General features: G+C 36.4%; 1 pseudogene; it reads right to left on the bottom strand.

Moving 5' to 3' along the window:
- Positions 1–12,354: 12,354 nt before the first annotated feature.
- Positions 12,355–14,213, bottom strand: LOC100984349 (T-complex protein 1 subunit eta-like; annotated as a pseudogene).
- Between the last annotated feature and the right edge of the window lie 9,975 nt (positions 14,214–24,188).

Here is a 24,188-nt window from a genome sequence, read left to right as displayed (position 1 = left end):
CTGCACAACTCCTGGCTACTGTACAAACTGGAGTAAAGGCCTATGAGGACTGTGGGACAGGATTGCTGATGTTTGTGGCTGCCATGGGGACCTCTGGATAACTCCAGCTTACCTTTCCTTCATAAGAAGATGTCTCCACTGACTCTGAGCTGAGCCCAGTGGACAAGGCAGAGTGGCAAAGGCAGAATGTCTTGCTCACCTCTTTATGTTGCTATTCTGGTTTTCTGTGCAACACAGGGATTTTTGTCATTACCCTGGTGTTTCCCAGCATACTTCCTTAGTCATTGTACTCAAAATATAGTTGTTTACTCATTTTTTGGTTCCTTTTGGTGGGGAGGACAAGTACCAGGTAACTCTAGCCAGCCATTGTTGATGTCACTCTATTATTTATAAAATGTAAATAATATCAATACAGAAGAATAGACTTTCCTAAAATATCATCACAGAATTTTACTTCCACCATGAGGTTCTCCATTCCGTACGTATCCATCTCTATCTGTCTATCTACCTACCTACCTATCCCTATAAAGGGAAGGTCAGCGTTTGAACGTTTTACCCCTATATTCATCCTCATATCTGTGTCTTTGCTCATTTCATTCCTCTTCCACCATGCTCTTCCTCCTTTCCCAGACCTATTCTTAACTTCCCATTCTTCTATCCAGAGGAAAAACCTCACCCCTGCCTTGCTGCCTCTCTATCTGGCTCATAGTAATCATTTCTCCGCTTCTTATCCCTGACACTGCATCGTTACAACCTAGAGGATAAATATTGGCTAAGATAGAGTTACTAATGCATTTAAGCTTAATTGCTTTTAGAAGGAAAGCATTTATTACCTACTATTTAAGAATGATGATCAGCTGAGTATTTCATCCCTTCTGACCACATTGTTCTTTGTTATTAGAAAAAGAAATTATCAGTCTTCATAGATATAACTAGCTCATAAAATAATTATCTTTCAGAAAATGTGTAAAACTTGCTGTCATCACATGATGATGGTGATCTACTTAGATTTCTGTATTTTTAAGACCCTGAATTTTTCCTTGAACCCTCATCAGGAGTTGTCAAGATGTGACTGACCCATAGGTCATTATTTTTCAAAGTAATTGGGATTCCCTCAACTGTATAGTAGGTCTTGTTAAATATAAATGAAATGCAGAATTATATATCTTCATTTTGAAAAGTCTCTAGTATGAAACAGTATTATTCCCAACATAACTCTTCCTACTTTCTCACTATCATTCCACCACAGACACACACACACACACACACCCCTACACACACATCCCTATACACATACACATTCCACAAAAAAAAAACCTATCAGTTTAAAAATAACAATTATTCTCTTTTCATTGCAAAATATTTTCATGCAACTACTCAATAGCAAATTTGGATTTTTGATCATTTGATCCCACCTCAAAAACACACTCTTTAAATGTGCATAGATTTAATTTTATTTATTAGAAGTTAGCCTCCAATTTCTTCTCAAATGAAACCTTTTCCTCATATCACTGTCATATTTAATTTTCATACCCATGTATTTTCTATTAACCAAAAGTAGTAGTAGACTATAATCCTGAAGTTTAAAACAATTTTATCTGTGACTTTCAAGTTTAGTTTCTGTAAACCTGTCAATATCACTTACAACAGGAAGATTTTTTAATTACTGTTTTCCACAGGAGAATTTTTTTATGAGAACCATCATAAATAAGAGGTAGAAACAGAATTACTACAAATAAGTACAAATAATTACAACTACTATATGAAAACATTTTCAGGTGTTAGACATAATCATTTCTGCTTGAGCTCCTGAAATAAATACTCAGATGAAGCAGTTTAAGTTATATCTACTGTAAATGGGGAAAAAAAGAGAAATAGAATCCAGGAATCTTGTTCACTTTTGTGCAAAAATAAATTTTATATGAAATCAAGGATGGTTCTCATATTATCAGTTTGTCAAATAATCTACAAATTAATTTGTTTCTTTTTTTTTTTTTTGGTTGTTGTTGTTGTTGTTTTAGAGATGGAGTCTCACTCTGTCACCCAGGCTGGAGTGCAATGGCATGATCTCGGCTCACTGCAACCTCCGCCTCCTGGGTTCGAGCCATTCTCCTGCCTTAGCCTCCTGAGTAGCTGGGATTACAGGCAACCGCCACCACGCCCAGCTAATTTTTTGTAGTTTTAGTAGAGATGGGGTTTCACTATGTTGGCCAGGCTAGTCTCAAACTCCTGACCTCGTGATCTGCCCACCTCAGCCTCCCATACAAATTAATTTCTCGAAGACTAAGATGACTGTTTCCTATCAAGTACTTTTAATTTCCAAACTTTAAAAGTAGGAACATGAGAGAATTCTGTGTATTTCACGGTTAATGTGAAAAAACGATTGTTCATGTTTAACAGTGAAATAGAATTCTGTCATGTTCCTACTTTAAACATTTATTTTTCCTTTACAGCAAGGTTTTTTTTTTAAATTCATTTCAGTTACACACTTTCCCTTCTTAATTTCTCTCAAAAGGCTTAGAACATTTAGTAACACCTGCTGGGGTGATACCTCCAGCGGCACTTCCCCAGAATAGTGCCGTGTGTTTGCAGTGATACAGATTACTGTCTCTATACTCTTCCAATCACCTGGTTATATCTGACATCAGAAGGCTGGTGACAATGAACTTTCTTCATGCCCACCGTGGTAAGATGTAGAAACTTGGGGCTCTGTGTAGTTGTGTCTCTTACCCAGCCCAATGGAACTCAGAATAGAATCTTTGTCCTACTACAGATGGTCAACAGACTGGAGTGTGCCAGTAATCTGAGAAGAGGCCAAACTTATTTTAATTACAAATTACTCCATCACTCCACATTTATCTCTCTGTACCTGTAGTAAATGCAACAGACAAGTTAATATACATTATTTAAATAGCCATCAAAACCTTTCCTGCTTCAGCACTCTCCACCTTTCTCTGGAAACCCTGTAGGTTTGTAGGGATTTATAACTGCAAGTGCCTGAAGTCAAGTTTCAGTTCTAGCAAATGTGGGGTAGAACAAGCTGATCAGACATTGGAACAACAAAGACAGGAGGATTAAGGCAGTCTGCAAGGATGAAAGTATAAAGAGATCTTGGGGGAAAATAGCTTGAGAAGAGCCTTTTAAAAATCAAACAGAAAAACTCTCATCAGTTGGTTCTTATTTCTTTTTTAAAAATGTAGCAACATGTGCAAGGAGTTTTATATATCAAGTTATATCTCCCATTCTTAAAAAAAGAATTAAAAGGCAAGCAGTTTAATAACCCTTCAGCATTTTCCCCAAAGTTATTTAGCATTCTTGTCATTAGAAAAACAATAATTTCAGAACATTTTCCAGGAAAAATACACAGAACTGGAAGGAAATGCATGTGCCCATGTGGAAATACTTAAGTTCTTCTCCCATGTTGAACCTGTCTGCGCATTCATAGAGAACTTATGACATATTTCCTTGTTATGTATACACTTTTTTTGTTCAACAATGCCAAAAAGTGATAACTTGGAGACTGAGAATTAGACTGACAGTCACCTGTCATTCATTGTCCTTTATTCTGACAACTTCAGGCATTCAGGCATGGATTTATGGGTATTTCGCCCCTTTCTCTTTATTTTTAAAGGGGTTGGGGGATGGGGGAGAATATCACAGGATTCAGTTCTGAATAGACTTTTGTTTTGCTCTTTCTTTTACCTCTTGACTGTGTCAAATGCAGTGTGTCTCCCATGCAGTTTCTCTCTTTAGAGAGCCTTGGCTTGGCCAGCTAGTTAGTATTCAGAGACAAGGCAAAGAGGATAAAATTCTACTCTCTGCTTGCTGAGACTGCAAATAAGCAATTAGACTAAAAGCAATGTATTGGAGAAAGAAGGACATTGCAGATATCATTGTTGACTGGAACCTGCCAATATAACTTTAAATTTTTAAAAACTTCATAGCAGGGAGAAATAGTCACTTAGAGGCATGTAAGTTGGTTAAGACACGAAGTCAGTATTTGCTACAGACATTTCTGCAGTGTAATGTATTCTGTGAACTGTAAAATTTTCCATTTAATCCTGTTTCCTTATTATAATGAGAAACAAATGGGTGAAATTAGCAATGGTGATAGAAAATTCAACCTTTTTATTGTATAGCATGTTATGAAAACATTTTCTAGATTGCCATGTTACTCCCATTTTCATTTGAGCTCACTTTAAAGGATTGTAATGGAAGGCTGAAGGTGACAAACTGTTTTATGTCTGACCAAGCAATATCATGTCGCCCTGCTGCATAGTTCTATGAAAGGTTTAAAACAATATATGCCAGCCATTTTCTGGTTATCAGTGATGGTATGTGAGCTAGTTCTTAAAACTCTTCTTATTCCCTTCTTTAATATAGGTATTCTATGCTGGGTTCTAGTGATTGATGCACTTCCCTTGCAATGCACAAATGCATTACTCTGTTAGTAAAACTGGGATTACCTAATTCCATTATGTAATAGATAGATTAGTCTCATGTATGCCTTCAAGATTGCCCAATTGATGGGAAGAGGCATGTAGACCTTCTTGATTAGATATCCATTCCTTTTCCTCTTCCCACCCCCATCCTTCAAAACCACGTTTCCCAAAAGTTGAGAAATGCTAGCCTGATGAATTTATTTTTACACATTCTAAGCCAGGAAAAAGAAAGGAATCTGGATTATTGACATTCTTTACCGGAACTACAGTAGACTAGAGTTAGCAGAAAAAACTGCTAATCATCACAGTTTTCGTGTTGGAAGCAATTTGCCTATAATTAGTAAGTTGATAAATACCAACAAAATGGGTGCTAAAACGAACAACTCTTGTGCTGAGAGACATTTGACTCTACATTACACTTTGCATTTTTATATATGCAGCATTACATTTTGTTACAAAGAGCGACAACTTTAGTGGCAGCTGAAGCACTCTAATCTGTCTTCTGAAGAAAAGCAGACATACATCTTAATATAACAACTTCTTTTATAAAACGTATCTGTTTTTTCAAGGAATAAGCAATGCATGGATAAGAAAAGAAGTTGGTCTTTTATTTATTTTATATAAAATGGTAACAGATGATGGAGGACTTGTTTTGCTAGATAAGAAAATGCTATCGCACATAAGATTAAATGGTACCAGTGACTTAGGGTATATTCTTCATTGGTAATACCAAATTCACATTTGTTTGCAGATATTTGTGTTCTGCATTTCATATAAAACAGCTATTTTACTAAATGTTTAACTCCATATAAAATCAAACCCATGACCGTTTTTGTTTAAGTCAAACAAGGAAATGCATCTGGTGTGCTAAAAAGTGAGACAAACATTTTATTCAAACAAACAAGATATATTTTATCTTTGAAACCAAACATATTTAAATATATGAAATGTTTTAATAAATGCTAGCTTTTGTAAGGGTCTAAATCATAATAGATGCTCTGTACATAATAAATAAAAGAATATGATGGCTTTATCAGTGGTATACTGAAATTCTTGTTCTTTCGTAGCTAGCAGAAAACATAATTTCACAGCAAATTCAATCTGTACAATCTGATAGAACAAAAGAGGTTATCCCAAGAAAGAAATAGTGAGGGTATAAAGAAACTTCTTTGTGTGAATGTGGTAGAAAAGACTACATCTTTCTAGTGCTTTTTAAATGGTAACTAGTATTTATAGTCAATTTCAGGAGCATCCTTATCTATAGCCCCTTTATTGGTAACTTGATTAGCAGATGTGGGTATCAGAGAACTTGCAGTGTCGTTATACTACAGACCACGTGGTGAATGGATTGATTACCTCTTATCAAGTAACTTCTAATATAATTTTTGATACCTTTGATTTATTTTTTTCTTTCCCATTAAACAGTACTTCTTTGGTATTCCCAAGTACTGGATCAGACAGTAAGAAATGTCCACAGGAAAGTAAATACATGTTTTTCTTCCCCTCTTCAGAATATTCTACAGTGGGTGGTAAAATAATTAAGCCATTTCAAAGTCATGTAAAGTATCCCAGGTATGTCAGAGGAAGAAGAAGAGGCTGCAATTTATTATTTTTCTGCAATAAATCAACATGAAAGAGAACATTTTAAAGGACCAAGTAGCTTTGTTTTCATTTACAGTTCATATCAATAATTTTATACCATGAGCACTTTGCCTGTTTGAGATGTGTCTTCCATCAGGAACAGCTTGATTATTATGAAATAAAAAAGCAAACATTTTGAGGAAGCATATGTTGCAGTTATTTGTGAAGTATGTGTTTCATCTCATTTATCATTATTATTATTATTGCTATTCATCCTAGTTGAAACTTGGGCTTCAATTCATGGGGTATATATGCTTTTAATGATGATTTATGTATAAGATTGAATCAAAATTCATTTTGTACATGTAAATTCTTCACAGTTTAGTATTGTACTAACAAAACAAAGTATTTTCAGATCTTCGGAAAAGCTTTTCCAAGATCGAGAATAATACATTTGCAGACAGTCTGAGATTAAAGAGGGAAGCTATGCAGCTTGACCTGGTCAATTTTGCTGTCATTTTTCTTGGCCAGTATTATTTAATTTATTTCTTTCAACATATAACTCCATTTAAGAGATCCCAACATTTTGCAAGTGTCATATAACCTATCTCCTTGGAATATTTCTTTCTTTCTAAAACAAAGTTGTATATAGTGAGCTGCAAGAGCCTTTCTTTGTGCTTGGTTTCTTCCCAACCATTTTCCATTCAAAAACAATGCTGACATATGCATGAAATGACAAATAGCATTAGTGTAATAAAGGAGATACACCAAACCTAAAGCACAGTCATACATTAAATTGTTTCTAAAAATACTGACCTAAGCGCCTCTATGAGTTGTTATAAGTAAAATTTGAAGGAAAAAAAAAGACATTTGGAAGTGAGATGTGCTCTCCTTTGTAGCCTACATAATTGCTGGCTTGCCATCATATTTGCTTGAGATGCCTTTGTCAGATATTATTTCATGTCTCTTTGTCAAAAGGGGAGGTTTTGAAGCCTTTTTTCTCCATCTGGAAGACTGCTGTCAGGGCTCAGACCAAGCCTCCCAGGGCTAGAGCACTGTGTCCAAAAAGCTTTTGGTAAAAAGCCTTTAAGCAGTGCAGCCCCTCATTTCCACTCACCAGATCAACACATATGTTTTATCAAAAGAAAAATTCTAACATTTCAACATAAGTTTCAAACACCAGAACTGTAACTTAGTGACAATTTTTCATTAAGACCTAGTGTTGAATAACTCTTAGCATACAGAATTACCCATGCCGAATGTAATCTAATACAACAGTTATGTCATCTTCCTTGTTAAGTGGTGATTTTCTAGAATTTGATGATTTACAAGGCTATTCTAAAAATGGTTGACATCTCTAAGTAGATGGTTTTCCAACACATAGTAATACTCTATAGGATAAGATGGAGTTAAAAACAAATTTATTTTTCATTCATTTACTTCTTCCAGAGAAATTCAGTATAAAGATCATGGTAAAGCTTATCATATCAGCAATCAAAAACAGGAAAAGAAAGTAATTGTAGGACATACAATAACAGAACTATTTTCTGCACAGATCCAACTATGTGGAGAACTGTTCAATTAGGACCCACTGTTACTTTTAATGACAGTTGTTGTGGAATAAGTGGAAACATCTGTTACCACGAACCACCACAGTGGCTACACATGAAAAAATAGTTCTCTGTTCTATTGATTGGGACTGGTCTTTGTGGAATATTCTTATTAGTATGCTTAGAACAACCATGCAGATCTCTAAGCCAAATTAATTATTCTTGGCATTCCCAAGAAATGATCCTACAGTCATTTTTTAACCAAAGGCAGGGAGCAGGGGAACCCTTCTCTGTGCGTATTTTATGATGGTTCCTCATGCCTAATTGTCCTACTGTATGTTGCCCTATTTTACCAGCTACAGTCTGAATTCATTCCCATCCTCTCCTTAAAAGTTTGAAACCCCCTAGTGACAGGAATATTAATGTGCCAACACTGTCATATCTATTTCAGCTCATACATATGCAATGTCTTTGTTTTCAAAGATTTATGTCAGACTTTGCTGAAGTGAGGTATTCTACCATTTTAGATAATAGCATGCCAAAGTGATGTTATCAGCCACATTCAGCACTCACTCAAGCAAACGGGAGGAGCATCCTTCCTTCATGGCTTAAACTCATAGAAACTGTTATTTATCCTTTTTGATGAGAAAATCTTTCAGGGGGAAGTGGTGTATTTTTAGAAGAAGATTATGGCCATCCTGTGGATTATCTTTTAATTAAGAATGGATGATTTGTGCCCACTCTGCTGTAGCAAACGTCTTGCTGCTAATGAAGTTTAAAAAGACTTACTTTATTTAATTACAGCTAATCACCAGGGTAAAATGTGGAATTTTCTTTGATCCTACAAGTATTGTGGTAATCCCCATGGCAGATAGCATCTCCTCAAAATGTTTTGAGTTTTTCAGCCGGTCACAACTTGGCAAAACGTGGAACAACCTTACGCTAAAGAATTTCTTTCATTCCCTCTGTAGTTGCCTACCCTGGCATAAAAAATACATGAAATTTTCTTACAAGCTGAGATGGCCCCTGAGACAGAAAGCATTGAAATATTCAAATATTTGAATATTTTACTTTGTTCAGCATTCAGAACAGGGTTCTTTACTCTTGTTCAATGATTCAATTTAACCAACATTATTGGACACTCTCAATGTGCCAAATGCTGTTCCAGGCACTAGGAATGGAGAGGTGAAGAGAATGTATTGAGCCCACTATTAAACAACCTTTAAGATGAACTGTGTTTACTTTCTACTGTATTTAGTCCATGTGGACATAAATAGATGAGTGTGCTTTAAAACCAAAAATTGTTTTTGTCATTGGTTTGGTTTGTTTTTAAATCATCGGTTTGGAATTACTTACTCAAGCCTTGTAACATCAAGCAGGACTATCTTTTTTATTGTGTATCTCTTCTGTCTCTTTCCTTTGGAAAGTACAATATGTTAACTCCCATTTTCTGGCCTTATTCTTTCCTGAATCTCAAAGAAAATTATTTTGAGAATACATATTAAGCCACTCTTCGTTCTAGGTGATATCTATCTATGAGTTTTCATCCTTATAAACATACAGACTTAATCATTTTCACCAAAAGTAGAGTGTCATTCTTTGTCACGCTTTCTAATATTTATTCTTTCCAATGTAAATTACATGTTTTTCCCTGAAGTAAAAGCCCATCGCCAAAATTGATTTGTGTGTTTTAGTGTGTTTTATGTTTTTAATCTCAAAGAGGTCATCTTGTTCTTTTTAAAAAAGTACCTCCCTTCTTCTTTTTTTGTTTTTGTTCTGTAGTCTTCAGTCCATGTGACCCAGCTGATATTGACTGGTTCTGAATAAAGGCCCGGAAGGGCAAGGTCGTGCAGGCTCCTTGGGAGAGAACAGAACTGCAGATAGAGAGCAGAGGGGACAGAGGCCAGCAGAGACCTGTGTCAGACAGAAGAGGGCACCAGCAAACTGACCTACTCACCCCAGCTGCTGACCCCCACTTCGACCTGGGATCAAACCAGCAGCTGAGCACAATAGATAGGCTGGGTTCTTTTTGGAAAACAAAATTTTCCTGGAACATGAGTATGTCTAAACTAACTAATCAAAATGAAAGAAATATATGTCTTAGTATACTTTTTCATGATTTGATAATTGGCCGTTTTCAAGAACATAATGAAAACTCAGCTGTCCCACTAAAATAATTCTCACCAAGGAGGGGCAGTTACTGAAAGATAAACAATTCCTTTGAAAACTAAATAAATGATCTATCAAACTGTTACTCTATCTATAACTTTAAAAGAAAAAAGTCATCTGGGCAGAATTATTGGCTTCACATCTTCAAATGTGTTCTACTTTGTTTAACAAATTGAAGTTTCAATGAGTTCTTTTGGTTTGCCAGGATTGAAGCAGATTTAAAGTAGGTTTGTTGTCAAATCAGTGTATGGGTCTCTATCTCACACCTAGGCTTCCATTATCACACAATGATGAGCACTCTCTTCCCACCACCTCCATATAAATGCTTAAACACATCCCTTCCCTGCATACTTCCCACTGCCCACACCCGTGTAGTAATTTATATGCCACTTTCCCCAGAACTCCCTCCATTCTAGTAGGAAGCATTTAGACTTACAAAGTGATTGAGGTGGAGGAAGTTCTTCCAAAGTGCAATTCATGTGTCTTTAAAAAAAAAAAAATTAAACACTATAAAGTAGGAGAAGCAAAACAGAATTTGCGGTTAGTTCCTGTAATATGTTAAACATCTGCAGTTTTGTCTCTTCATCGGGATGCGGGGTTGTGCTGTAGTCACATCCTGATAACATCTGCACATTACTGATAGCTTTTGCTTTATTCTTTATGGTCTGCTGATGAGAGATTCTTTAACATTCCTTCAGTCATCAAGACCCCAGTTGGATTTCTTTGCTTGTGACAGCCTTAAAGGTGGTTTCATTTACATTTGCTAAAATGTCACAATATAGGAAGATATTTTCAGTTTGATGTTTCATCCCTTCCTTTTTTTATCCGGATGCTAGTTTTAGCTTTTCAAATGAATGTCGAACTCAAAATAGATTTTCCATGAAATATATTTTGTCTGATTTTTGGAACACCATGTCTGCAGCAGAAGACTTTTTTTTTTTTCCAAAAAAGTTTTCAACAAGGAATGGCACCTCTCTACTCCTGCTTGCATTGCAACAACAGCTACCATGCCATGAAAGGGCTAGCTTGTTTAACATCCAGTAACACAGAATGTACGACTAGTTTAAAGGTCAGGTACTGACAGGATGGGAGCTGTTTTTGCTTCCCTAATGACCCCAATTACATCAGAGCTGAGCAAATAGTCAATAAACAGTGGCACTAACATATGTAGAAAAATTGTTTATTTCACATTTCCAAGGCAATTAGCAATCCCGTCTCTGGTTCCAGAAAGACTTTGAGATCCTAGAGGTTTTAAATAAATGAGACCATGAAAAGTAATATAGAATATTCATGTAAATAATCTTGGGCTATATGAAAGCATTATTTATATTGCTGAATACATTTTTCTTGATGTAGCAAGCGAGTGGTCAATGGCAATACATAAGACAACTGTAAAGAGCTCTATAAACAATAAATTTTAAAAAGATTAATTGGTTTTGAGAGTTAGTTTTCTTGAACAATTTAGTGGAGATTTTTCGTTACCCACTTGGGAATCATAGAGTTGAATAAGAGCTCTCACTGACATTCATTTTTAAAGTTGAGATGATAAAACACTTTTTTTTCCATTTTATAATATTTGGAGATTTTTATATATTGTATTGATTTCTAATGTAATTCTATTGCAGGAGAATACTCAATAAGATTTCCTTTTTTAAAAAATTTGTTGAGACTTCTTTTGGTCTATCCTGTTGCCTATATTGGTGAATTTCTCATGTAAACCTGAAAAGAACGTGTATTTTGCAGTGTTGGGTGAAATGTTCTGTAAATGTTATTTAGGCCAGATATGTTGACAGTACTATTCAAATTTTCTATCTCTTTATCAATATTCTTTGTCTGGATAGTCCATCAATTACTAATAGTAGTGTTAAAAATGCGCAACTGTGATTACCGATTTGAGAATATCTTGTTTTGCTTCACAGATTTTGAAACTTTTTTTATTAGGCACATACACATTTAAGATATGTCTTCCTGATGAATTGACCCTTTTATCATTATGAAGTGTCCTCTTTATTTCTGGCAATTTTCCTTGTCTGGAGGTCTACTTCATCTGATATTAATATAACCACACCAGCTAGGAAACACAGATTTTTTTTCAAGTGTCTGGCTACATTTGTGGGTCAAATATTTAAGAAAGAGTGCATCAGCTTACCTGTCAGCTTGCATTCCCATAAATATCAACCACAAGAGAGAGTTTATCGTTTCTCATGGGTAAGCCATAGCCTTCTGAGACGGGGGCAATGAAGGAAAGAGAAATTAAATGAATGGAAAAAATGAGTTAGAATGTGACACAAAATAAATCAGAATATAATTTTTATTACTTAGAAAATTCAGATCTGTAATTTTTAGAAGTATTTTAATATTTACTGAAAATTTCTACTTCACTATCAGCTGTAGGGGATTGAACAGTTCCCTCCAAAAATTTATATCCACCCAGAACCTCTGAGTGTGACCTTATTTGGAAATAGGGTTTTATAGATATAATTAAGTTAAAATGAGAACATACTGGATCAGGGTGAATCTAAGTCCAATGACTAGTATCCTTATAAGACAGACACACAGAGACATGCATAGAAAAGAAAGCCATCTGAAGATGGAGGCAGAGATCACAGCGATGAAGCTACAACCCAAGGAACATCAGAAACTCAGAGAGTGGCAAGAAAGAATTCTTCTCTAGAGCATTTAGTTGGAGCATGGCTCTGTCAACACCTTGATTTTTGAACATCTAACCTCCCAAGCTGTGAGGGAATAAATGTCTGTTGTTATAACCCACCCAGTTTGTCATATTTTTTGTGGCAGCCCTATGAGTGCCCTGAAAACTATCAGTTATCTCAATTAACAAAATTCTATTGTATTAGTCAGCTTGAACTGTCATAACAAAATACTACAGACTGGATGGCTTAAACAATGGGAATTTTTCTCTCACAGTTCTGGAGGCTGGGAAGTCCAAAATCAAGGTGCAAGACAATTCATTTCTCTGATGACGGTGTTCTTCCTGGCACATAGCTGGCTCCCACACAAAGGCCTCAGAGTTGTCAGCAATATCCTCGTCATTGATGTCCATGCCATACCATGTGCCTCTCTGGGCATGCTATGACCACAGCTTGTTGAGAATGTTTGTGGTATCAAAGCCAGTATTGTCACTTAGCTGCCATGGGATAATCTCCAAAGCCTTAGCATACCCCCCACTCTAGCTGCTGTGTTCCTGGAATAGTCCTTGCTAATCCCATAGGTACTTGGAGAGCTTTATCTCAATAGCCCCACCACCAGCCACCACCAAATCATTTTCAATGGCCCTCCTGACAATCATGATGGAATTAGGCATGAACTGTTCTGTCTCCTCCATAAGTTGTGGCATCACTGTGGAGGATAAAGGTGCATGTCTTGTCCTTGGGAGGCCAGTAAAGAAATTGTGCCTCTCACTTCCAATCAGGGTCTCCTCAAACACTTGGCAGCTAGCTGCCCAGCATGTCATGTCTGCTGACAGAGCATTCACAATGGTCTGGATTAACCCTCTGTAGACCATCATTGTCCTATTCAGATCCTTCTCAGGTACTCAGCCAGCACCGAACCTGCCCCTGTCAGCAAAGTACTGAGTGACCACATCCCCATTGGAGAGTTTGGACAAGACAACTTTGGCTCCAGAATGATGGATCCTTGCTAACTTGTCATAGAGAATGTTCCACTCAGCATCAACAATTGCCTGGTAATTCCCCATTGTGAGGACTCTGATCTCAGCATTATCTTTCCTAACTTTCAACTCAAGCTCAAAATTTAAAAGTGAAATCTTGGGATTATAGCACTTTTGGGGTTGCATTTCCAACACCAGCATAAAAGAAATTCTTGAATGAAACACCAGGTAACAGATGGGAATCCTCTAGGGCTCCACCCTGTATCTTCTTGATTCCAATCATTTTAAGCTGCAGCAAACCATCAAGCATCATCACTGCATCAACCACCACCTTTGCAAAGAAGGCTTTCTGCTGGGAGATGAGCTTGGAGCTCAGAGCAGGATGGCACACTTCTCCAAGTAGCTTCTTCTGCTCCACTTTTTCTGTCTTCTTCATGGTCACAGTGATCTCTTTGTTATCATTAACTGCCAATTGGATGGCTGTGCGTAAAGCTTGAATGATGATCTTCGGGTGCAAACCTTCCTCCACATAAGGTTTCACCTGCTTCAGAAACTCTGCAGCCAGTAAGGTCACTGAGGTGGTGCTATCACCCACCTTGGCATCTTGGTATTTGGCAATGTCCATTGAAGTCTTTGCTGCAGGATGGACAACTTCAAGAAGCTTCAAGAAGATTGTTGCTTGCCTCTGCCATCCATAATAAGCTTGTCTGTGCCATGAGAACCCAGGGTGGTTCTTCTACCCTCAGCAATCACCTGTCAGGCACTGATGTTACTCACAAGCTGGGGGATGCCTTGAGGACTATCAGTTCCCTCTTCCAACAGGATAACTGGTGTGGACATCATTTAAGAAGCTTATTTAGTGGCCAGCTGCTTGTCCTCTCTTCTCTGTGTCCTGGCTACCCAGCAATCCACAGTGCCCTGCACCCACATGCACTTTTTGTTACAGCGCTTATCAAATAAAGTTTTCACTGCAGTTTTGAGTATGTGTCTGTGTTAGGTGCAGTCCACATGGCTTTTATCTTGTAAGCAATTGGATTAACTACTGGATTTTGCTATCATGTGAATATTTGAGATTATACCAGAAGTTGCCAACTGCTATGACTCAATTTTGAGGTATTTGGAATGCAAATTCTCTCAAGGACTCTTCCGGTCTCCAAATCTACAGCCTACCTTCATGATTCTGCCAAAATAATCTAAATGTAACCCTCTAGAGTTTTACTGGGGATTAGTAGTTCTAATGTTGAAAGAGCAGACGATAGCTCCCAAGGACAAACCTACAGATATTCTGAAGGAGAAATTACCTGGGTGCTCTTGATTCTTTTAAGAGGATATTTACATCATACGCTCTTTTAGTGTCCACTGTGCTGAACTGTTCCAATCTAAATCCTTTTGTTTTTTCCCTCTAGGTTGCTGTTTTCAAACAAAACACTAACAAGGGCCTGATGATGAATTCTTCATGTCATTATCTCTAACAGTAAGGTCCTTTTTGACATTCTTTCTTCACCAAGCTTCTCTGGTTTTCCAATTCTCTTCCTTTTTCTCTGGCTACTCCTGATTCCTTCTCTGCATATCCTTTTTCTTCTTTCCCATAATACTGGATTTTCTCTCAAAGATTTTTCTAGGCCAATTTCTTTCTTTTGTCATTTCTGCAATGACTTTGAGGGCACACAGGTAACTCCCGAATCTGTATGTCTCTCAATATGAATATTTCACCCTGATCTACTGGGCACATTCCACTGGAAGCCACAACAATCAATAATCAATAATTGAACATTATTTCTCATAAGTCTTTTCTTCTTGTTCTTTATATTTCTCCAAACTACATATGTCAATAGGCCTCAAAACCATATTTACCTCTGAATCACATTTGATCAGTTTATTATTATTATTATTATTATTATTATACTTTAAGTTTTAGGGTACATGTGCACAATGTGCAGGTTAGTTACATATGTATACGTGTGCCATGCTGGTGTGCTGCACCCATTAACTCGTCATTTAGCATTAGGTATATCTCCTAATGCTAACCCTCCCCACTCCCCCGACCCCACAACAGTCCCCAGAGTGTGATGTTCCCCTTCCTGTGTCCATGTGTTCTCATTGTTCAATTCCCATCTATGAGTGAGAACATGCGGTGTTTGGTTTTTTGTCCTTGCGATAGTTTACTGAGAATGATGATTTCCAATTTCATCCATGTCCCTACAAAGGACATAGACTCATCATTTTTTATGGCTGCATAGTATTCCATGGTGTATATGTGCCACATTTTCTTAATCCAGTCTATCATTGTTGGACATTTGGCTTGGTTCCAAGTCTTTGCTATTGCGAATAGTGCCGCAATAAACATACATGTGCATGTGTCTTTATAGCAGCATGATTTATAGTCCTTTGGGTATATACCCAGTAATGGGATGGCTGGGTCAAATGGTATTTCTAGTTCTAGATCCCTGAGGAATCGCCACACTGACTTCCACAATGGTTGAACTAGTTTACAGTCCCACCAACAGTGTAAAAGTGTTCCTATTTCTCCACATCCTCTCCAGCACCTGTTGTTTCCTGACTTTTTAATGATTGCCATTCTAACTGGTGTGAAATGGTATCTCATTGTGGTTTTGATTTGCATTTCTCTGATGGCCAGTGATGATGAGCATTTTTTCATGTGTCTTTTGGCTGCATAAATGTCTTCTTTTGAGAAGTGTCTGTTCATATCCTTTGCCCACTTTTTGATGGGGTTGTTTGTTTTTTTCTTGTAAATTTGTTGGAGTTCATTGTAGATTCTGGATATTAGCCCTTTGTCAGATGAGTAGGTTGAGAAAATTTTCTCCCATTCTGTAGGTTGCCTGTTCACTCTGATGGTAGTTTCTTTTGCTGTGCAGAAGCTCTTTAGTTTAATTAGATCCCATTTGTCAATTTTGGCTTTTGTTGCCATTGCTTTTGGTGTTTTAGACATGAAGTCCTTGCCCATGCCTATGTCCTGAATGGTAATGCCTAGGTTTTCTTCTAGGGTTTTTATGGTTTTAGGTCTAACGTTTAAGTCTTTAATCCATCTTGAATTCATTTTTGTATAAGGTGTAAGGAAGGGATTCAGTTTCAGCTTTCTACATATGGCTAGCCAGTTTTCCCAGCACCATTTATTAAATAGGGAATCCTTTCCCCATTGCTTGTTTTTCTCAGGTTTGTCAAAGATCAGATAGTTGTAGATATGCGGCGTTATTTCTGAGAGCTCTGTTCTGTTCCATTGATCTATATCTCTGCTTTGGTACCAGTACCATGCTGTTTTGGTTACTGTAGCCTTGTAGTGTAGTTTGAAGTCAGGAAGCGTGATGCCTCTAGCTTTGTTCTTTTGGCTTAGGATTGACTTGGCAATGCGGGCTCTTTTTTGGTTCTATATGAACTTTAAAGTAGTTTTTTCCAATTCTGTGAAGAAAGTCATTGGTAGCTTGATGAGGATGGCATAATTCAACAACCCTTCATGCTAAAAACTCTCAATAAATTAGGTATTGATGGGACATATCTCAAAATAATAAGAGCTACCTATGACAAACCCACAGCCAATATCATACTGAATGGGCAGAAATTGGAAGCATTCCCTTTGAAAACTGGCACAAGACAGGGATGCCCTCTCTCACCACTCCTATTCAAGATAGTGTTGGAAGTTCTGGCCAGGGCAATCAGGCAGGAGAAGGAAATAAAGGGTATTCAATTAGGAAAAGAGGAAGTCAAATTGTCCCTGTTTGCAGACGACATGATTGTATATCTAGAAAACCCCATTGTCTCAGCCCAAAATCTCCTTAAGCTGATAAGCAACTTCGGCAAAGTCTCAGGACACAAAATCAATGTACAAAAATCACAAGCATTCTTATACACCAGTAACAGACAGAGAGCTAAATCATGAGTGAACTCCCATTCACAATTGCTTCAAAGAGAATAAAATACTTAGGAATCCAACTTACAAGGGACGTGAAGGACCTCTTCAAGGAGAACTACAAACCACTGCTCAATGAAATAATAAAAGAGGATACAAACAAATGGAAGAACATTCCATGCTCATGGGTAGGAAGAATCAATATCGTGAAAATGGCCATACTGCCCATGGTAATTTATAGATTCAATGACATTTAATCAGTTTTTACACCTCCAAGTATTTTTAAAAGTATCCTTCCCACCCCCCCCCCCATTTCTACTACTAAGGTCATATTACAAGCAGTGTGATGCTAAATGTTTAACTGTCAGCATTTCTGCATATATATATAAAAACATATATACGATCATTATTGTTTAATTATCCAGATCAAGATTTCTGAATGGTTGGGCTCAGTGGCTCATGTCTGTAATCCCAGCACTTTGGGAGGCCGAGGCGGGTGGATCACCTGAGGTCAGGAGTTCAAGACCAGCATGACCAACATGGTAAAACCCCGGCTCTACAGAATTAGCCGGACGTAGTGGTGCATGCCTGTAATCCCAGCTACTCGGGAGGCTGAGGCAAGATAATCATCTGAACCCCGAAGGCAGAGGTTGCAGTGAGCCAAGGTGGTGCCATTGCACTCCAGACTGGGCAACAAGAGCAAAACTCTGTCTCAGAAAAATGACAGCTATAATATTGTTTTATTGGTGTAAAGGATGTGTAGCTCACAATTTAAAAATTATGATAAAATACACAATCCTGTTTAATGTAAATTTTATAAATCCAATTTATTCTCATACAATGTTTTTATTAATTTTTGCCAAGTCCTTGTACCTATAGCAAACAACCTATGGTTGCAATTGATGAATAAATGCAGTCGTAACATAAATGTTGTGCAAATGTGAAGATATGTGTTAAAATTTTGTTCATTATCAACATCTTGATAATAATTTTTGACATTATAATAGAAGACTTCCATAAATTTTTGTGCTACTCAGAAAGGAATGGCTATAAACATGACACAGTTTTAAATTTAATCATATTTTTATAGTTGTCTTCTTTTTTCCTTAAATCTAGACAATCAACAAAACAATAACTCAAGTCGTAGTTGTAGCAGTTGCCAGTTGCTATAGTGTAAATACTCTCATCATGACCAGTTTCAAGCTACCCTCATAATGTTATGAAACACTGAATTGGGAAGAAATGTACATGAGTACCCCATTTTATATTATTTCCACCATACAGGTACATGTTATCTTGAGCACATAGATAACAGTAAAATATAGGAAAATAATTATAAAGTGAGTAGTTCAGGGGTATTTATTACCTTTATTTTTTATATAAATTATTCAATTATAAATTTACATAATTTAGCTTTTAATAATGATTATATGTAAAAACTGGCTCACAATGCTTCCAAAACTTAGCAATTGGCTCTCACAAACCAGTACAAACTGGTTCCAGGACAGCCCTGCTTATCGTTCACCTAGCTTGTCCAATAATTTTCTAACTAGGTTCCTTTTTTTCTTCTGTGCAAACCATCTCACATATAGTTCTATGTGTTGACACATGATTCCTATTCAAAAACTCAGAATATTTATCATTATTAAGAAAATAATGTCTAAATTTTAGGATAACTGTCATTCAGGAATCTTGATCTAGATCTTTCAAATATTTCTCACCCTCTTTCCTCCTAACTGGAAATACTTTGTCCCTTTGCTTCTTCAAATATAACACTTTACCTGTGCCTCAGGACTTGAATCAATCTTGAATTACCTTGTATTCAAGACATATTTATTTCATGTCTCTGATGTGTAAGGGAATACTTTTAGTACTGGGAATGTGGAAGGCATGACAGACTTTGTGTTCTCATAAAAGTCACAGTTTAGAGAGGAAGATAACAAATTCATGACTCTAGTAGAGTTAAGTATGGTACATATTGACTGCTATAGTAGGGGAAGGTAACTTATGGTAAGAGATACAAGCAAAGAAGAAGAAAAAATATATGTATAGGCTAAGCACATTTCATCTGCCTCATGTCCTAAAGGAGGATAATGTATTTGATGCATAGATAAAACAGGAGTAAAGGGTACATGGAGGGAAGAGGCAAGAAATAAACTGTGGAAGGTAGGCAGAAACCTTCTCTGACAGGAAGTTTGAACTTTATTCTGTAGGAAATTGAGAGTTTTCAAAGGATTTTAAGGAACTATCACTTTGACAGAAGTATGAAGGATGAGTTGAAAGGATGAAAGACTGGGGATGGTGAGACTAGGCAGAGGTCTTTTGAAGTAATTTTGGAGATAAATGCTAAAGCATTGAACTCAGATAGTAATAGAGAATTTGAAATTTAGTTCATCAAGATTATTTAGTAACTGGATGTTTCAGTGAGGGGAAAGAGTCTCAAATGACTTTTAGGTTTATGTCTTGATTCAATGGATGGGCAATACATATGCTTTCTATCTAAAATAGGTAGAATAACCATATAACTGATCATCCAAACCAAGACAGATTTGACAGCCAAATAGAATGCTAAAAATAATGAAAAGTCTAGAATTTTAAAATTATTTCACATTGATGAATTAATTGTTTTTATTTTATTGGTGGAACCATAAAATAGTCCTCTTCAAAAAGGAACTTCAAAAATAAAATTATTTCTAAAAATTACCACTTACATTTTGATTTATAGAATATATAAGCCTATTTATACATAACTGTGAATGTATCCATGATCAATTCAAAATATATTTCTGCCCTATAACTTTCTTAGTTTGTTCAGAACATGGTTTTTACTATGATGCTGCACTACTCCAAGTTTTGTTGACTTATGATCACTGCAAAACAAATAATTTTATCTTTACTGTTTGTAAAGTATTGTTGTTCTTTGTAAAATATTTACAATTGCATTTCCAATAATGTCATGTGTTTCATCTATGACAAACGTACTTCCAAAAGCTTCACTTAGATTCCATGAATTGAATGAAAAAACAATCAAACCACTTTTGGAATGAATTTTCTATTTGAAGTATCTGATGACATGACATAAAATTGACATTATTTAATTGTGCAATTTTGCTTCTACTAATGGGTCAAAGATAATAGCTATCACTTTATTTTATACGCAAAAGGAATGTTGGGATCAAAATAAGTGAAATTAATTGGGATGAGCAGTCATCTAATCTAAATGAAATGTCACTTTTCAAAGAGTGATACAAAAACACACTCGACTGCATGTGCTAATGTTAAGGAGTTTTCTTTGGACACAATCTCTGAAAGAGATGTATTAACTTTTGTAGTACACAATGATGCTGCCTTAGCAAATTTGTCATCTTCTATTTACATATGTTCAATTATGTCTCCTGATGATGGTTGATGGCAAATGTCAACATTTTGTGCAAGTTATATATTCAACATCAAAATAGCTTAAGATATGGAAAACCAGTACTTATTTGTTCAGTAAACATGTACTGTTATTTTTTCATTTTAATTCTTGCTTAAAAGAGAATATATTGCAACATTTAAAGACATTACCAAAAGTAAAACAATTTAATATTTAGATTTGCACTGTACATAAATGCCAAACTCATTCTAGAAACAGTGTTTAAATTACTTTTCATGTCCTCCATGTCTGGGCTACTCAGCCTTTATTACCTGCCTATGTTTCATGTATACCCAGCTTATAATTTCCATGTTTCTCATTGACTCCACTGACTGATGTCTTTTTACATCTCATCAACCGCTCTATGGGCCCTAGCACAACTGATAAATATAGCAAGTGTCATCAAGGGCATTAGGGTAGAATACCTGCTCCCATTACCACTTGATACCACATGGAGTTATCTGCCCTGGGAAGAAAGGGGAATTTAGCCATACTGTGTCTGGAAAAAGTTTAGTAAAGAGAAATGGGTAATCACTAGCCATATCTTATTTTTACCACATATTAGAGTGAGAACTCTGTTCACTGTACATGCATCTTACACATTAGTGGGCAAGCCTATGGCAGAAGCTTGGAGAAAAAAGTGAAGTTCTGCTAAGCTCAGCCAAGGCTACTTTAATTAAACTGCTAATAATACTTCATTATAAATAAAACATTGGAAACAAATATGAAACCAGACAGAATGCTGGGCCAACATAAAATAAATTGGAACTATTTCAGGAAGACTAGGATATACAGTCACCTTACTACTAAGTTTTACTCCAATGGCCAAATTAATTTATTTGGACTCCCAATTATACATTGTTTTCAGGTTATGTATGAACACACACTTTATTAATGTGTGTATTACTGGCAGTCTTCAGATTCTAGTTTTCTGTTCCAATTTTCAAGATGCCCTTTTTGGACTCTCATATTTTTGCCTCTAATGAGGATGATTTCCCAATATTTACTATGGTCTTTGCTATGAATTAAACAAAATTACTTTTACATGCTAAAGAGAGAGAATACTGAAAGAGGTACACATTTTGGAGGGAAGATTATTTCAGTTTTGAACATATGGAATTTGCGATATCTTAGAGTCATGCATAGGAGTCATGCATTGTTAAGAAGTATAATATTGGACCTGGAGCTCAGGAAAGAAGTTTATGCTGAAAATATAGATTTAAAAATTATCAGTTTATAAGAGGTTATTAAAAACATGGTGTGAGCAGCATATTTGCAAGGAGAATGAATACAGTGAGATGTTTCAAATGTAGAACACTGAGAAACAATATAATTTATGTATGTATCCAAAGGCTCTGCTTACTGCAGTGTCCACTTTTAGTTTGGAATAAATACTAAGTTATTTGCCAAGTCTGCAATAAACATCACCTTCAGAACTGCTTCCTTCTCTCTAAGGTAAGCCTCCAGCAGCCCTATTTTTTCCACATCTTCTCACACCTGGCCACTACTGGTAAGCCAACTCTTATGACTGGGCATCCTCTTTGAGCCTATTAGAATGACATGCAGTTAAGGATAGGTGGATTGCAATATCCAAGCTCCAGGCATGGTAGAGCAGTCATATTCTCTGTCAAGTGAGTAGAGAGATTACAAATGCAAATGTAAAGAGATGAAACCTGGAAATTGGCCACTTTCTGGGTTTCCTGCTGCAGACTTTTCTGTTCCTGGGTCAGCCCTTAATTTATTCTGCAACTCTAAACAAAGTGCCAAGGCACTAGGTTGTTTTTCATGGCTACAATAATAAAAGGAAAAGTTCCATGGACTATTGGAATATCCTTTCCTCAGCTTTTGTATACTTTCTTTCTCAGGTTTCCATTTATCCTTATAATGAATCGCCCTTAAATCAATGTTAGCTTCAGCTAGTTTCTCTTGATACAACCAGGAAAACTTAGCCTTTATATGGCCAATATTTGTATCTTCCATAGATCAAAGCATAGTACATTTTACATCGTCAAGTTCATCGATGTTCAATAAATGTTTGTGTAATTAGTAAGCAAAGTAATTAATAAATTAATGGCTACTTTTCAATAACCCTTCAATGCCCACAATAACTGTAGTATTAGCTGAAGTTCCAGGAATGAGGCTGTTATGACAAAAATATTGCTTCCCTCAAAAGTTCTATCAGGAGTCTAGCCTACTTCTAATCAGAGCCTTCTAGCTTGTTTACTCATGAAGAATAAAATCTTGAAAAGATTCTGAGAAAAGCAGGTTTAAATCAAACTTTTTTGCATGCTCCAATACTTTGCATTTCAAGTAAGTGGTTCTGCTTGGTTTCCTATAGGGAGACCATATTCAGTTTCTTGTTGCATTCATTTATTGCTAGCCGTGTTAAGGATAGTTTTGTACCACTTATTTTTATTCCACTTACTGAAGAGTCATATCAGCTGAAAACATGTTATACTGGGAACAGTCAAAACATAAGTAATAATGATGCTTATCTAGTCATCCCTTTACTGTTGCAAAACACTCTCTTCAACCCAGAGTCCTAAAGCAAAAAATGACATGAGCAGAAAACTGCATAGAAGAAACCACCAAGTACAGCTCTTACTATTATGCTTAGTGGGGAACAATGAAAATTTCCATGAGCTTTCATGAGATCAAATTGCCCAGATTAGAATTCTGGTGCTATCGGGTTCTCTCTGTGACCCTCAAATGTTAGTAAATTTTCTACCCGTCAGTTTCCTCAAACTTGTTTCCTAGAGTTGCTATAAGGATTAAATAATGTAATCCAAGTAGCTTGTTTAGCTCAAGACTTTGTTCAAAAATTGTTAGATACTATGATTTTTATTTTATAAAAATGGTTTACCCTAAGCTGCCAACTAAAAATAATAGCAGATAATGGGTAACTATTCAAAGAATAGCCACAAGATCTTTAGTCACGGTACCACAGTTGAGGTTCCATGCTTTGATTTGTGACTTACCCACAGACTCCACACAATGTGAATAGCTGCTTTACATCTATGCGTTCATGCTTCAAAATGTAAATCAAAGATATCCATTGCCTCCTGGCTGTGGAATCTCGGAATCTGTAGTGTAATATTCTGTTCTTCAAACATGATAGCATCACTGACTAATCATCCCTAGATTATGTTCTTTGAATCCTATGTCCTTAGAGAGATCGTGTGGCCCTTCCACACTCAGTCTGGTAATGACAAGGTGGGCAAATCTGTGAAGTTTTCAGTGTTCAACTTTCCATTTAAATTCCTCTTTCCCCATCTCAGTGGTTAGTCTACCCGTATATGCAGAAGCTTTGATTTTCTAAGATTCTTTCTATTATCTACCCCCTACCCACTCATTGAAACAGGAAGGGCTCTAATGTCTGCCAGTTATAGGTGTTAACTGGTTGATTGACTAATGACCCTTGATTGTGAATGAGCTTCTGTAAGTGTCTAACCATGGTCAGGTCCAGTTATATTAATCCTTTTGTCTCTAATTATGGAATAAAATAGTGCATCTCCATTAAAGGAATTTTGGGCATCTC

The sequence above is a fragment of the Pan paniscus genome, chromosome 4 (genome assembly GCF_029289425.2).
Source record: "Pan paniscus chromosome 4, NHGRI_mPanPan1-v2.0_pri, whole genome shotgun sequence".
NCBI lineage: Eukaryota > Metazoa > Chordata > Mammalia > Primates > Hominidae > Pan > Pan paniscus.
Note: the sequence above shows the minus strand (reverse complement) of the source record. Positions and strands in the feature narration are given on the sequence as shown.